A 16,450-nucleotide genomic window follows, 5' to 3' on the forward strand; every position below is an offset into this window, starting at 1 on the left:
CATGGTAGAAGACTTAGTAAAGTATTAATTAATCAATGACCTATGTTTATTGCATAGACTCTTATCCTGGAATGACTAGGTAATATGTAATTCAATTAGTACATTTCAAACATTCTATTAATGTTTGAGCAGATAGGAATGATTTTCCTATGATATTCAGCCGTGTGTAGGTGACAATTTCAGGATCGAACTCAAGGCCTAAGTGTCTGGTTTGGACTCAGGCTTCACTGACAGCCCCCCAGCCTTTGTCCATGCAAGGTCACATACAATTTCCAAGTCAAGTCATTGAGACCCAGGAGGGTCACAGTGCTAAGGAAACAAAGATAAAACTGTTGTGTAAAACTTCCTGGTGTTTTGCTCTTTCATTTTTTTGGTTTGATGTATTTTTGCCAATGCTGGGAGTGGAATTCAGGTCCTAGGATCCCTGGATCATCTGTGCGTGTAAAATCTGCACCCCTTACTAGGGTAATCATGGTTTAAGACACAATAAAATACTTCCTGAGCAAAAGGAGCTCAAGTAAAATGTCTAGGCTCACAGTTCAAGCCTCAGGACCTGCCATAAAAAAGAGCCAGTAACTCCATGTGTCTGTATATGTACGTATGTATTTGTACCAGTAAACATCCAGAGTCTCCATGAAGAAAGGCACCCAGCTAGGAAATTTGATTTGGATAGAATGATTTCATAACACAGAGAGTGCTTTCAAGCCAGTGCATGTTCCAGGGCTCCCCTGTTCCCAGTGTAGCCTAAGGGGTTCTCTATACCCCAGTCTGCTGGAGGAAGTCTGCCTTATTGTTGGAATAGGCAGACAAAAATCCCCACTCCTGTACAGCTGTGTAACAAACAATTCATCTGGGCCAACTAGTGAAGATAAGTGTGGGCAGGCTCTGAAGGTCAGGAGAAAAATGCTTCTTTGTACTCCAAGCTCTCTCTCTCCCCAATGTTCTGTTTTGACCGGAAGCCTTCATTTGTGCCACCTCCTGTGGCAGGCTAAGTTCCTGCACTCATCCTGTCTTTGTTAGACTAGGTTTCAGTGTTGAAACAAACTGCTACAATTAATTCAAGAGTCCTTCTGCCAGACAATTAGGGAGCTGAACCTAATGAAATGATATTGGCAATGGTGCCTCCGTGTGTGTGTGTGTGTGTGTGTGAGTGTGTACATACACCAGTCCTGGTGCTTGAACTGAGGACCTAACTACTGTACCTGAGTTTCTCCTGTACAACGACAGCACTCTACCACGTGAGCCACAGAGCCACTTCAGGATTTTTTTTCTAGGCATGTGGTACTGAGGGTTTAAACCCAGGGTTTCACACATGCAAAGCAGTCTACCCCTAAGAAACAATCCCAGAACTCCACTTCAGGTTTCTTTCTTTCTTTTCTTGTAAGTTGGAGGAATTGAAATCTGGGACTGGCTGCCGTCTCTGAGCAATTCAGCTCAAGTCTAGCACTATACCACTTGAGCTACAGTGCCCCTTCAAGCTTTCTGGTGGTTTATTGGAGATGACAATCTCAAGGAATTTCCTGCCCAGACTGTCTTTGGACTGTGATCTGGGACAATTTTGAACTGAGATCCTCAGCTTCCTGAGCAGGCAGGATGATAGACCTCAGCTAAAGACACCTAAGCCATGACACTTTGTTACAAGGGTGTCCTTGGCTCCACATTGTAGAATGTTAGCATGAGGCCAAGAAGAATGTCAGCAAATAGGCTCTGAGTTCAAGGTTCATGATGGAGAAAAATAAACCAAAACAATTGTCTGCAGAAGACAAGTCATTAGAGCTCAGTATATACATAAATTTGGCCCTGCCTTGGGGACAGTGTCTGATCTCATATCTGAGCCTCAACTTTCTCATCTTCAAAATCATCTTACTTGTGTAGCTCTTATAAGGACCAGATGAAAGAATACAACTCGTGAAGGACTCAGAACATAGCCCTCTGTGAAGGACTCAGCACACAGTACTCCATGAATGACTTATCACCCTGTAAAGGACTCAAAACCCAGCACCCCAGGAAGAACTCTTCACATAGCTGTTTCCCACATACTGTCATTAGAATTAGGGTGCTATCATCAGTATCACCATTCTTTCAGATACATGTCACAAAATGCACAAGTTCACATCTAATGATTTAGAGTGGTGTTTCTTTTGTGGGGAGGGTCATCAGCCTCGGGGATTGCACTCCTAGGTTGGAGGTACTGTCCTAAGATCTTTTCCTCAAGGCTAGAGCTCTACCACTTTGAGGCACAGCTCAGAGTCTCGCAGACTTCCTGCCAGGGCTGAGTTTTCAACCCAACAGTTTCTGACCTGATCCCCTGAGCAGTTAGAGATGAGCCAGCAGCTTCTAGTTCCATGGTGTTGGGTTGCAGCTGTTGACCTCTGGCTAAGTCAGGTTAAATGGCAGCTGTCGGCTTCAGACTCCCAGCTTGCTCTGTGATGAGGTATTTGAAATCTATGCTTGCAGTCAGAACATTCTAACTTGTTTTTGGTGCCAGTCCTGGGGCTTGAGTAAGGACCTAGCCACAGTCCCTAAGCTTCATGCTCAAAACCAATGCTCAACTGCTTGCGTGACTGCACTACCTCCGGATTTTCTGTGCATGTGATAGTGTGGGATTGAACCCAGGGCTTCATACATAGGAGGCGAGCACTCTACCACTGAGTCCCAGGAATAACAAGCGTAGAAATAGATATGTAGATTGTTACAGATAGATAGATAAAACAAGACAGAAATGTATCTATATTATTTAATTATATGTACTATATTAACATCAATTATTGATAAATTTTTCCTTCCTTTATTTAAGTATTATGGTTGAATACTTAACAAAGTATTAATTGAAAATTAGTCAATATACTATAATTATTGAGTATAATTTTATAATATAATCATACACTAACTACAATTGTGTTACTTTACAACATTCCATTCGTATGGATATATATCAGAATGCATTTCTTAGGATCTCCCGTGATTCATAGGTGGCAGTCCTGGGATTCACACCCCGGGCCTAGGTTGCTGGTTGGGGCTATGGCTTTCCCTGATAGCCCACCAAACTTCATCAGTACAAAGTCATGTAAAAACTTTCCGGCCATGTCATTTAGACATAGGATGGTTGCAATGCAAAGGAAAAAACAATGTAAAACTGCCTTTTGGACCTTCCAGTTTTATCTTTTTCCTTTTTATTCTACCTCTCTTTCTTTCTTTTCGGTATTGGGGACAGAACTCTGGGTCTGGGTGCTGTCCCTCAACTCTTCAGCTCAAAGCTATCGTTCTACCACTTGAGCCATAGCCCTACTTCTTGCTTTTTTCTGCTTATGTGGTGGTGAGGAATCGAACCCAGGGTCTTATGCATGCAAGGCAAGCACTCTATTACTGAGCCACCTTCCCAGTACTTCTCCCTTATTTTTTTGCCAGTCCCAAGATTTGAACTCGGGTCCTAAGATCTCAGGATGGGCTGTGGGTCCACAGGCTACAACCCAGCCTAGGATGATTGAAGCTGAAGCAAAGTTGCCATGAGCTGAGTTCAAGACCCAGGCCAGTCCAAAAAACATTAAAGCCCTGGCTTGTAATTTGCATCATTTTTCTGTCAGGCCTGGGATTTCAACTCAGGGACTGGGTAACACTGTGGCACTGTAGGGGAGAAGAAGCTCACCATCATTTAAGACAAGAATTTCAGCCCAGTATACAGAGCCCAAATTCAAACTCCAGCAATGAAAAAATAATATTCATATATGAGCTTTATTTACATACATGGGTTTACTCCATATGACATTTATTATCCTTATTTTTTATTTTATGTACTGTTATTACATATATAACAGTTATTCCATTTATTACATCTTATCACATGGATTTATTTGCATATAGATTATACATCATACTGAGACCCAGGATGTAAAAATTAGCTTCTGACTCCACATATAAAATTTTGGCTATGTTGGGATTTGAACTCACAGCCCACAATGCCCAATTCATGAATGGGTCAGTTGTATAACAAAAGCCTTTGCCAAACTGAGCTGCCAGCCAGTTCTGAAGACCTGAGAACAAGCCATAGTAGTGGCTGATATATAGATAGAGATATAGCTCTAGATACAGATATAGATATAGATAGATTGATAGATTGTAGTTTGCAATATATATTAGAGAGACAATGTGAGGATATTAAATTACATATTATGAATTATTGTTAAATTATGCCTCCATTTAATGAAGGATCATGATTGAATACTTATTAAAGCATTAATGTAAAAGTAGTCAGTATTCTTTAATTGGGAGAATCATACCATTGTGCTAGAATGGAAGACATCATCCACTACTTTTTGTGTAGCACTGTATAAGAGAATCATAAACTACCTGCAAATTTAATTGTTACTTTTTTAACATTCCTTTAAGCATTCACATGATAGGAAAGATTTTCTCAAGATCTCCCTCCATTTGTAGGTGGCAGTCCTGGAATTTGAACTCCAGGCCTGGGTAGTTTACTTCAAATGCAAACCATTAGCATGACACTGTGTAGTTTTCAGTTTGTCACAATGAAAAAAAGAACAAGAACAAAAGAAAGCCAGGTGTCATTTGCTCCTCCCTGTAATCCTAGCTCTTTAGGAGTCTGAGAGATAGAGAATGACAGTTTGAATTCAGCCAGTACAGGAAAGTCCACAAGCACTCTTATTTCTGAGGGATCAGAGGAATAAAAAATCACCATGAGTGGGGTTGTGGCTCAAGGGCAGAGCACTAACCTTGAGCAAAAGGAGCTCAGGAACAGTGCCTAGGCTCATAATACAAACCCTGGGCCTGCGAAAAAACCACAAAAAAACAAAAAACAAAAAAACCGAAAAACAACTCCATGTCTCCCCATGTATGTATGCCTGCATTTCAATCAGTGAAGGTCTAGAGTCCCTATGATGAAAGGCACCCTGCTGGGAAATTTGCTTTAATAGAATGATTTCATAGCACAGAGAGTGCTTTCAAGACAGTGCAAGTTCCCAAGCTCCCCTCACTGTTACCAGTGTAGCCTGAGGTTTTCTCCACACCCCAGGCTGCTGGAGGAAGTCTGCCTCATTTTTGGAACAAGAAAACAAAAGGCCTCATTGATGTAAAACTGTGTAAAAGCAACTCCATCTGGCCCAATTAGTGAGGAGAGTGGGCGGGCTCTGAAAGCCAGGAGAAAAAGGCCTCTTCGTACCCCCAAGCTATCTCTCCCCCCCAGTGCTGTTTTGACAGGAAGCCTTCATTTGTGCCACCTCCCTTGGCAGGCCAAGTTCCCTGCACTTATCCTGTCTTTGTTATACTATGTTCCAGTGTTGAAATAACCGGCTAAAATTAATTCAAGGGTCCTTCTGGCAGACAACAAGGGAGCTGAACCTAATAAAATGATTCATTATTGTCAACAGTGCCTTCCTAGTTTTCTGGAAGCTAGCTAATTCTAAGCACATGTATAATATCACAATGCTTCCTGTCATTTAGGGCTGGTGAAGCTTATCAGATTTTGAAACCTTTGACCTCTCCTAGTTGGGCCCTGAGTGACTAGGTTTTGGGGTTGAATACAAGGACTGGATGCTGAATATGAGCTCAGAGCACAAGCTCAGTGTTTTACCATTTGGTGTTACAGCTTCACTTCTGGCATCTGTGTGTGTGTGTGTGTGTGTGTGTGTGTGCATGCGTGGGTGTATGTATATGTGTGCATACACTTGTCCTGGAGCTTGAACTCAGGACCTGAACACTGTACCTGAGTTTCTCCTGTACAAGGATAGCACTCTATTACTTGAGCCACACAGCTACTTCAGACTTTTTTCTAGTGATGTGGTAGTGAGAAATCAAACCTAGGGATTCATACGTGCAAAGCACTCTACTCCTAAGACACATTCCCAGGACTACACTTCTTTCTTTCTTTTCTTGGAAGTTGGAGGAATTGAAGTCTAGGCCTGGGTGCTGTCCTTGAGCTCTTCAAATAAAGCCAAGCACTCTACTACTTGAGCTACAGAACCCCTGCAGGATTTTGTTGGTCACTGGAGAGAAGCCTCTCAAGGAATTTCCTGCCCAGCCTGGCTTTGGACTGTGATCCTCAGCTCTAAGGCTCCTGAGTGGCTAGGATGACAGCCGCAAGTCTCTGGCGCCCAACTTCCACTTCATGTTTCTAAGTGGTGAATAGGAGATAATAGTCTCATGAGACATTTTGTGTCTGTGATAATTTGGAACTGAGATGGTCATATCTCAGCTTCCTGATTAGGCAGGATGACAGACCTCAGCTACAGATACCTAAACTGTAACACTGTTGCAAAGGGTTCCTTGGCTCCACATGATAGGGCGCAGGTCAGTGGCTAGGCCCCGATTTCAACGTTTGCAAGCGAGAAACATAAACCAAGACAATTGTCTGCAGGAGACAACTCAGTAGAGTTAGATACATACATAACTTTGTGCTTGACATGGGGACATATATGAGCCACAAGTTTCTCACCTGCACAATCATCTTACTTGTGGAGCTCTAACAAGGACCAGAAGAAAGAATGTACCCCGTGAAACACTCAACACACAACACCTCATGAAGGACTCATCACATAGCTGTATCCCACACACTGTCTTTAGAATTAGGGTGCTTTCATCAGTATCATCATTCTTTCAGAAACACGTCAGAAACCACACAAAATTCACATCTAATGATTTAGAAGGGTGGGTCTTTTTTAGGGAGGTGGAGTCAGCCACAGTGATTGCACTGAAAGGTTGGGGGTACTGTCCTAAGATCTTTTGCTCAAGGCTAGAGCTCTACCACTTTAAGCCACAGCTCAGAGTTTCTCAGACTTCCTGCCAGGCCTGGGTTTTAAACCCACCAGTGTCAGATCTCAGCCCCAAGCATCTTGGATAACAGGGGCAAGCAAGCCAGCAGCATATCTTATTCTGTGGAGCTGGGTTGCAGCGGTTTACCTCTGGCTACGTCAGGTTACATGACAGCTGTCAGCACCAGACTCCCGGTTTACTCTGTGATGAGGTATTTACAGTGCTATTGTTATATAGTTGCAGTCAGAACATTCTATCTTTTTTTATTGCCATTCTTGAGTCTTGAGTAAGAGTCTAGACACAGTCCCTAAGCTGTTATACTCAAAGCTAGTGCTCCAGGTGCTTGAGCAACAGCATGATCTGGATTTTTCTGTGCACACGGTAATGAGGAATCAAACCCAGGTCTTTGTAAGTACTAGGCGAGTACTTTACCACTGAGCCCCAGGAGTGACAAGTGTATAAACTGATAAATGTGTAGATTGGTAGACAGATAGATAGATAGATAGATAGATAGATAGATAGATAGATAGATAGATAGATAGATGTAGATGCATAAACAAGAGAGAGATATCTGTATACTATGAAATTGCATATACGATATTACTACCAATTATTGGCAATTAAATTATTCCTTCCTATTTTAAGTATCATAATTGAATACATAATAAAGTATTAATTGAAAATTCGTCAACGTAGTATAATTGTTGTGTATAATTTTATAATATAATCATACACTAACTACTAATTTGATTGTTAATTTTATAACATTCCATTTGTATGATATATATGGGAATGGGTTTCTTAGAATCTCCGTCATTCATTAGTGGCAATCCCGGGATTTGACCTCCAGACCTAAGTTGCCAGTTTCGCTATGGCTTCCTTAATAGCCCACCAAACATCAGCAATGCAAGGTCATGCACACTTTCTAGGCCTTGTCATTTACACATATGATGGTCACAAAATAAAGGAAAAAAAGTAAAGCCACCTTCTCAGTTTTATACTCCTTTTCATTTTTTTTTTTTTGCCAACCCCAAGATTTGAATTTCGGTCCTAGGATCCAATGGTTGGCTGTGGCAGAGATGCCAAGACCTGAATTCAAGCATGTGCTCTGCCAAAAAAAATAACAATGATAAGTCCCTGGTTTGGAATTTGCACCATATTTCTGGCTGGCCTTGTATTTGAACTCAGGGTCTGGATTAATTCTGTGGTTCTGTGGTTGAACGGGAAAGGCTCACCCTCCTTGAAGACAAGAAATTCAGAGCAGTATCCAGGGCCTGAATTGAAGCCCCAGCACTGGAAAAAGCAATATTTATATATGGGATCTATTTACATACATAGGTTTATTGCATATGATGTTTATTACCTTTATTTATTTAGTATTATTACATATATAACATTTCATTTATTACATCATATCACATAGGATATATTTGCATAAGGATTATGCCTCATACTGAGACCCAGGACTTTCACAGAGAAGGAAAAAAAAATGTGTCAAAATTGGCTTCTTACTCCATTAATAAATTTTTGGCCATGCTGGGATTTCAACTCACAGCCTACAATGACCAATACATAAATGAGGTCACAGTCTTAGCACAGCAGCCTCCAGCAAACTGAGCTGCCCGGAAGTTCTGAAGACCTGTGATCAAGCCACAGGAGTGCCCAATAGATAGATAGATAGATAGATAGATAGATAGATAGATAGATAGATAGATAGATAGATAGATAGATAGATAGATAGATAGATAGATAGATAGATAGATTTGTAGATATATATGCATACAGAGAGAGAATGTGAGTATATTAATTATATATATATTATTACCAGTAATTAGATATTAAATTATGCCTCTATTTATTGAAGTAACCTGGTTGAATACTTATAAAAGTATTAATTAAAAATTAGTCAATATCCTTCCATTAGGGGAAATCATATCATGGTGCTAGAATGGAAGATATAAATTCAATAATTTTTGTGTCACATTCTAAAATAGAATCATGAATTAACTGCAAATTTAATTATTACTTTTATAACATTCCATTAGCATTCACATGAATAGGAATGAGTTTGTCAGGATCTCCTTCCATTTGAGAGTGGCAGTCCTGGCATTCAAACTCCAGGCCTGGGTAGTTTACTTGTAATGCAAACCATTGGAATGAAACCATGAAGATTTCAGATTGTTATGATTACAAAAAAGAACAAGAGGAAAAGAAACCCAGGAACCAAGGGCTCCTGCCTGTAATCCAAGCTCCTCAGGATGCTGAGATACAGAGAATGCCAATTTGAATTCAGCCAGGGCAGGAAAGTCCACGTCACTATTATTTCTAAGAGAACACATGGAATAAAAACATGAATGAGGCTGTGGCTCAAGGGTAGAGCACTACCATTGAGCAAAAGGAGCTCAGAGACAGGGCCTAGGCTCATAGTACAAACAAGGAACTGCCGCCCCCCCCCCATGTCTCTGTGTATGTATGGATAATGTATGGATGATGGGCATTCAGCAGTTTGCCCATGCCCAGCACCCCAAACTGGGCAAGCTAGGACAAGCCCTTAAGAGTACTAAGTCTGAGCCAGCAGATTGAAGAAAGCATCCTTCTCTGCCATTTAATAACTGAAGCTTTATGTTATGGATGAGGTGTCCCATCGTGACACCTAGCAGGTACCCACTGCCTCCAGGGAGACCACAGTTCCTAGACTGTAGGAGTTATTGAAGTTTCTGGCTCCATTTGTCTATCCAGCTGTAGGATGTGAACCTAGATCTCTGGGGCCAAGTGGCTATCACTCATTTATCATTCCTCATTGCCAAGATACAGGCTGGTCTCAAATCTTGACAAAGAACTGAAATAGTCAGCAATTTCTATGCTGAAAGGGGTATGCCAATAAATCCCACCCACATAACTCCCGTTAGAAGTGAGCCTTGGGCTGTGAATATGGCTTAGTGGTAGAGCACGCACTAAGTCCTAGGCTCGATTACTCAGTACCACAGAAACAGAAAAAGCCAAAAGTCGCACTATGACTTAAGTGATAGTGTGCTAGCCTTGAGCAAAAGGAGCTCAGGAACATGCCCAGACCCTGAGTTCAATCCCCAAGCCTGGCAAAAAAAAGTGAGCCTGGTGAAACATATTCTTCTGGGACTCAGAGGAGCGCCAAGGTTATAGGTAAGAGGTAGGGTAGAGGGCAGGTGCTGGTGGCTCACCCCTGTAAGCTACTCAGGAGGCTGAGATCTGAGGATCCCAATTGCAAGGAGGAAAGTCTACATGAGACACTTTTCTCCAATTAAACACCCAAAAAGCCAGAAGAAGAGCTGTGGTTCAAGTAGTACAGTGCTAGCCTTGAGCAAAAAGCTCAGGGATCGGATAGAATCCAGGCCATGAATTCAAACCCCAGGACTGGCACACAGGCACACACACACACACACACACACACACACACACACACACACCAAGATAGAGCAGTTGCCAGTCACCCTGCACAAGTTCCATCTCTAGCAACTCAATATTAAAAAGAAAAAAGGGATAAGGGAAGATAAGACTTGCTCCAGGAGGTGATATAACCAATGTCAAAATTCCACAGGAGTTCTAAGATGTGGACATAGGACAGAGAGCCTTAGGCAGAAGGTACAGCATGGGCAAAGGTCATGAGGTGTGCTTTAGAGCAGGTGGTGTGGGTGGAATGAAGGTTCTGTGACTTCAGAAGAGTCTGGCAGGACACTCAAGGCTGGGCCAAGGTTTGTACTTGAGTCACAGGGCAGAGGGTGGGGTCCCAGAATGGGGCCAGGGAGAATAGCTTGGCTTTTCACCAGGGACCCCTGCCATTTCTGGTGGCTGCAATCCTATTTTTCACAGATTCTGACCCTCAGAATTCCTTTGCCTGGAGGAGTCAGTGCAAACGCATGCAATAACTCTTGCCTAAAAAAGCTAGTAGCCCAGTGCCACCAGTGGCTCAACCCCTGTAAATCCTAGCTACTCAGGTGACTGAGATAGAGATCGTGAGTCAAGCCAGCTCAGGGGAGGAAAGTTAGTGAGACTCTTTTTTCCAATTAACAACCAAAAGCCAGAAATGGAGCTGTGGCTCAAGTGGTAGAGTGCTAACCTTGAGGGAAATAGTTAAGAGACCAGAGACCAGACCCTGAGTTCAAGCCCTGGTACCGGCACAGAAAAAAAAAGAAAAGCTTTCAGGAGCTCCTAGTCCACTGTGGTGAAAGGCCAGATCAGCCAGGCACTGGTGGCTCGCGCCTGTCCTCCTAGCTCTTCAGGAGGCTGAGATGTAAAGATCGCAGTTCAAAGCCAGCCCAGGCAGAAAAGTCTGGGAAACTCTGATCTCCAAGGAACCTCCAGAAAACCGGAAGTGGCTCTGAAGCTCAAGTGGTAAGCTGAAGAGCTGGGGGACAGTGCCCAGGCTGAGAGTTCAAGCCCCATGACCAATGCCTGGCCTGCTTGTACCTCACTCTGTGGTCTAGGCAGAGTACGTTCCAGTGGGCTCCTGAGGGTCTTCCTAGGTGTCCTACAAGTCTTGAGAGCAGCCTGTTTAGAGGCCATTGCCTACAGAGCGGGCCACAGTACCAGAGAAGGGTGGAGCCTTGGGGCATGGAGATCATCAGAATGGCAGCTGGCATGGGTGCAATGTGGATCTGAGCAGTAAATCAACATCTCAGACCATGGTTCTGGGCCAGGAGGGGCAGAAGTTGAGAGATGTCACACCAGGTAATGCCCGCTCATGTAGGTATCACAACAGTGTGAATTTGTCAGGCACACCTTGGGCAGGTGTTGAGTTGGGCTCATGAAAGACTTGTAGTCTCAGGAATCCACAGCCGGCTGGCTGCTGCTTGTAGCAGTCACTATCCCAGGAGTGCCAGGACACAGAGCCAGTGCTCTAAGGCAGGGGTAGGGGTGGAAGGAGGCAGATGAAGGTCTGCAATCATGGGCCGACTACAGAGGAGCATCCCAAGTGTCCTTCCCTTCGTCCTGAGGCCCCGTGCACGGACAGAGGGGCAGGTTCCATGGAACTTACTGCCATGGCCCAGACCCTGCAGCCCAAGAAGGACTTAGGGAGAAACCACTTGATCTGCCTTGAGAGTTTACTGTGACTATGCCTCAGGATTGTCCCCAGTACTAGCTCAGCTCATCATTACTACCTTCCTGTGTGTGTGTGTGTGTGTGTGTGTGTGTGTGTGTGTGTGTGTGTGTGTGTTGTGTGTATATGTGTGTGTGTGTTTTGTGCATGTGTACACGTTCGCGTATGCATCTTGGTACTAGGGCTCAAACTCAGGGCCTGGGTTCTCTCCCTCACTTTTTTCATTCAGGGCTAGCACTCTACCACTTGAGCCAAAGTTTCTCTTCCAGCCTTCAGGTGGTTATTTGCAGAAAAGAGTCTCACAGACTTTTCTAGCTGGGCTGTCTCTGAATGGCAATCCTCAAATCTCAGACTCCTGAGGAGCTAGGAATATGAGAGCATGAGCTATTAGCATCTGGTGAAACTTTCCTTCTTAGCTAAAACAGACTACCTCTCTCCCAGCTGAGTACCAATCTACAGGTACCCCTCCTACCCCATGCTTCAGACAAAACATAACCTCCTCCCCTGAGGACAAAGAAATGGGATCAGGTTTGAGCTTTATATTCTCCACATAATCAGGGGCTGGTGGGAGCTGACATGGTCAGAGATCTAGACCAGGGCAAGTAGAGAGCTGTTAGAACAGAAGAGAGTATGAAAAGACATCCTTGCAGCTGGATGCCAGTGGCTCATGCTTATAATCCTAGCTACTCAAGGCTGACACCTGAGGATCAATAAAGATTCAAAGCTAGCCTGGGCAGACTATTATCTCAAATGAATCACAAGAAAGATGGGAAGTGGAGCTACTGTATTTCAAGTGATAGAGCACCAACCTTGAGCAAACAAGCTAAAGGATACCACTTAGGCTCTGAGATCAAACTCCAGTAAACACACACACACATACACACACACGCACACACACACACAAACACACTATAACCATCCTTAGCAGGTGCCAGTGGCTTATACCAGCAATACTAGCTACTCAAGAGGCTGAGCTTCTAGGGTGGCAACTTGAAGCCAGCACAGGCAGGAAAGTATGTGAGACACTTGTGTCTACTAAACTACTAAAAAAGATGAAAGGTGAGTTGTGGTTCAAGTGTTAGAGTGTTAGTTTGAGCAAAGGAAGCTCAGGGAGAGTGCCAAGCCCTGAGTTCCAGCTCTAAGATTTTTTTTAAAAACACCCCCCCACCCCAATCAGGCTATAAATCTAGATTTTGGTCATCCTAGATCTCACTTCTGCTCCTGACACTTCCACAGCACAAGTGGTCGGTGTTTGGTCAGCACTGGTTAAGAAGTGAACTTACACAAGGGGGGGGGGCATAGCCAGGGCAAGGCTAATGCCCCAGAACATTGAGGTACTGGCTATACCAGTCTCTCATCTCTCAGTTCCCTGGCCCTGGAATCTAAAGGCTGTGACACTGTATTCTGGGAATCTGGAATTATCTAGAAGGACCTGAGAGGCCGAGCTGGGGCTGGAAGTTAGACTTGCCTGCGATATGGTTCATTGACATTTCCTAGACACCGTCCAATACTGATAAGCTACCTTGACCTCACCTCCCAGGTAGCCCTGGATCATCCTTGCTTGTGCAGCCTTCAGTCAGCTATCAAGCTCGAGTTGGCCAGAGCCACAGGCACCCACCCTTCCCCCAATCCACTGACAGACTGCTGGAAGTGGGACAGGCAGCCAGAGGTCCAGCTGAGGAAAAGGACAGGACATCGCATGACTGACCCTGTCATCCCAGTGGCACGGGAGAACACATGCCAGCTGGCCCTACTGATTCAGAATCCCGTGGAGGCAGACAAAGATAGGAAAGCTGGACTTGGGCCCCAAAGAAAAGCTGGAATATGCAGGTTTCTGGCAATTTAGGACTCATTGTAGACCTTGATAGGTGCCTAAAGGCAAGGTAGCCATGGAAGAGGGGCACCATCCAATGTCAGAAAGAGGCAGACAGGCACCCAGGAAGTGGACAGAGAAAGGTGAAGGAAAAATACACACACACACACACACACACACACACACACACACACACACACACACACACACACATAGCCCAAGGCCTTACCAGACCCTGAGCACCTGAACATCCCAATCCCCGAGAAGATGGCACTACCATCCTCAGACCAAATATAGACAAACTCAGAGCCTCTCACACATCTGGAATGGCTCATAACACAGCATGGCATTTCCTACTGTACACACCACTATGAAGAAAACTCAGCCACCTTATTTTTGGTTGTCGGTCATTGGGTTGGAACTTTGGGCCTGCACAGAGTCCCTCAGCTCTTCAGCTGAAGGTGTGCGCTCTACAACTGGAGCCACAGCACCACTTCCGGTTTTCTGGTGGTTCACTGGAGATAAAGTCTCACAGACTTTCCTGCCCAAGCTGGCTTTGAGCTGTGATCCTCATATCTTAGCCTTCTGAGTAAATAGGATGACAGTTGTGAGCCACTGGCAGCACTGGCTTCAGCCACCTTCTTACACTCAAGGGAAACACAACTTGTCAGGCCACAAAGCACATGCAACCATTCAATTCAGACTTTGACACCAGCATCTAAAACCATTCTTCCTTGGATGGAGAGAATATAATTGACACTACACTCCTACCCCTGCTCCCATTTGCCCATTCCCTCCCTAAGACAGGCCACAACCTCTGGAGTTCTTGGTAAGGCAACGCACACCCAGCTATGACTTCACACTGGGGCAAACATGGGGAGTTCTTAGAAATATTTATACACTGAGGCCAGCACCTGGTCTCCCAAGCACAGCAACCCCAATCCTTCACCATCTCTTGCAAGCAAGGGATGTCTTTCTTTCTTGTTTTTGGTTGAGGGGCTTGAACTCAGGGCTTGGGTTCTGTCCATGTTGATTTTTGCTCAAGTTCAGTGCTCTACCACTTGCGCCATGGTGCTACTTCTGGTTTGAGATTGGAGATGAGAATCTCATGGGACTTTCCTGACTGGGTTTTGAAACTGAGATCCTCTGGATCTCAGCTTCCCAAGTAGCCAGGCTGACAGGCATGAGCCACCAGCGGAGGGCTTATGGTTTCTCATTCTTTAGAATTTCCACCTAGCCCACCTCTAGACATTACCACCTAAACACTCCTCTACCTCCCTCAGGGACAGCAAAGGGAGGCTCAGAATCTAGGTAGGGCCATGGGCATTAAAGGGTCCCCTTCACATTACTACCCCTCTCTTAGCTCCCATGTGCTTCCTCTGAATGGCCTGGTCTTCTGGGGCAGATAAGGCCCACTAGGACTTCTGGGGCCTGCCCTTTGTCCCCCCACCCCACCCAACGGGTACCTGAGGAGTTCAGGGGGCACTGCTCCATGTCCTGGTGGAAGACTTTGGGACGGTTGCTGATAACCAGGTCCAGGGTTGCCCAGAGCAGAAGGAGTGTCTAGATCTCCTCTGTCAAAGAAGGAGACACAAAGCATGGGTGGATCTACTAAGAGCTACAGGGCATAGCAATTCAACTTTCACACAGGTCCCTTGGAGTGCTGTTTTATGTTGACAGTCCTGAGGCTTGACCTTGGGGCCCAGGCATTGTCCCCGAGCTTCTTTGGCTCAAGGCAAGTGCTTTTCCACCTGAGCCATGGTGCCACTTCCAGCTTTTACTGTGTATGCGGGACGTAGGAATCGAACCCAGGGTTTCCTGTGTGCTAGCCAAGTTCACTACTGCTAAGACACAATCCCAACCCTAGATAGCTGTTCTTCTGTGAACTCTTGGGCCTATCTCAGGACAGTCTTGCACATCTTTACCGAGTTTCTCACCAGCATCCCTGGCTGGAAATGAACACGTTCTACTATGTTGTCCTTTATCTATAACATCTTTGCTCTCTGGGCTTCCTGTCAGATCCTCCTTGTTAAGCAAGACAACCTTTCAAGTGCTGCCTCTAAGAAGCCGGCTCCAATTGTCCTGGCAGAGGGGTATATTCTTTGCTTTGCAGGCTGCCGGTTTTGTCATGCCCTCCCTTCTGTCCAGTGTAGGTTGAGAGCGCACAAAGGGAAAGGCCTGGCTTCCACCACCCAATTTCTTTTCTTTTCTTTTTTTTTGGGAGGGTCCGGTCGTGGGGCCTGAACTCTGGGCCTGGGTGCTCTCCCTCAGCTCTTCAGCTCAAGGCTAGCGCTCTACAACTTGAGACACAGCGCCACTTCCGGCTTTTTTCTTTTTGCTTATGTGGTGCTGAGGAATCGAACCCAAGGCCTCATGCATGCAAGGCAAGTGCTCTACCACTGGGCCACCTTCCCAGCCACCCACCACCCAATTTCTCAAGGCTCTGATACACTATCCAGGGACTGGTGCTGTATCACACTCCGTGAGAGGGCACTCAAGGCGCAAGCAGTCTGGAAGCAACAAATGGGACCATTTCTTTGTGTGGGCTTGAATTGAGGATCTGGGAGCTGCCTCTCTGAGTTTTCATGCTCAAGGTTGTTGCTCTATCACTTGAGCCAAAGCTGCACTTCTAACTTTTTGGTGGTTCCATGGAGAGTAGAGTCTCACTGGCTTTCCAGCTTATGGCTGGCTTCGATCTTTGATCCTCAGACCTCTGCCTCCGAAGTAGCCAGGATGTCAGGCGTGAGCTTGAGCCAGAGGTTACAGGCACCAGAGCCTTTCTTTTGAGCTTCTGTTTA

This window comes from Dipodomys spectabilis, unplaced genomic scaffold, assembly GCF_019054845.1.
Source record: "Dipodomys spectabilis isolate Male_0828 unplaced genomic scaffold, ASM1905484v1 ptg000047l, whole genome shotgun sequence".
In the NCBI taxonomy this organism is placed as follows: Eukaryota; Metazoa; Chordata; class Mammalia; order Rodentia; family Heteromyidae; genus Dipodomys; species Dipodomys spectabilis.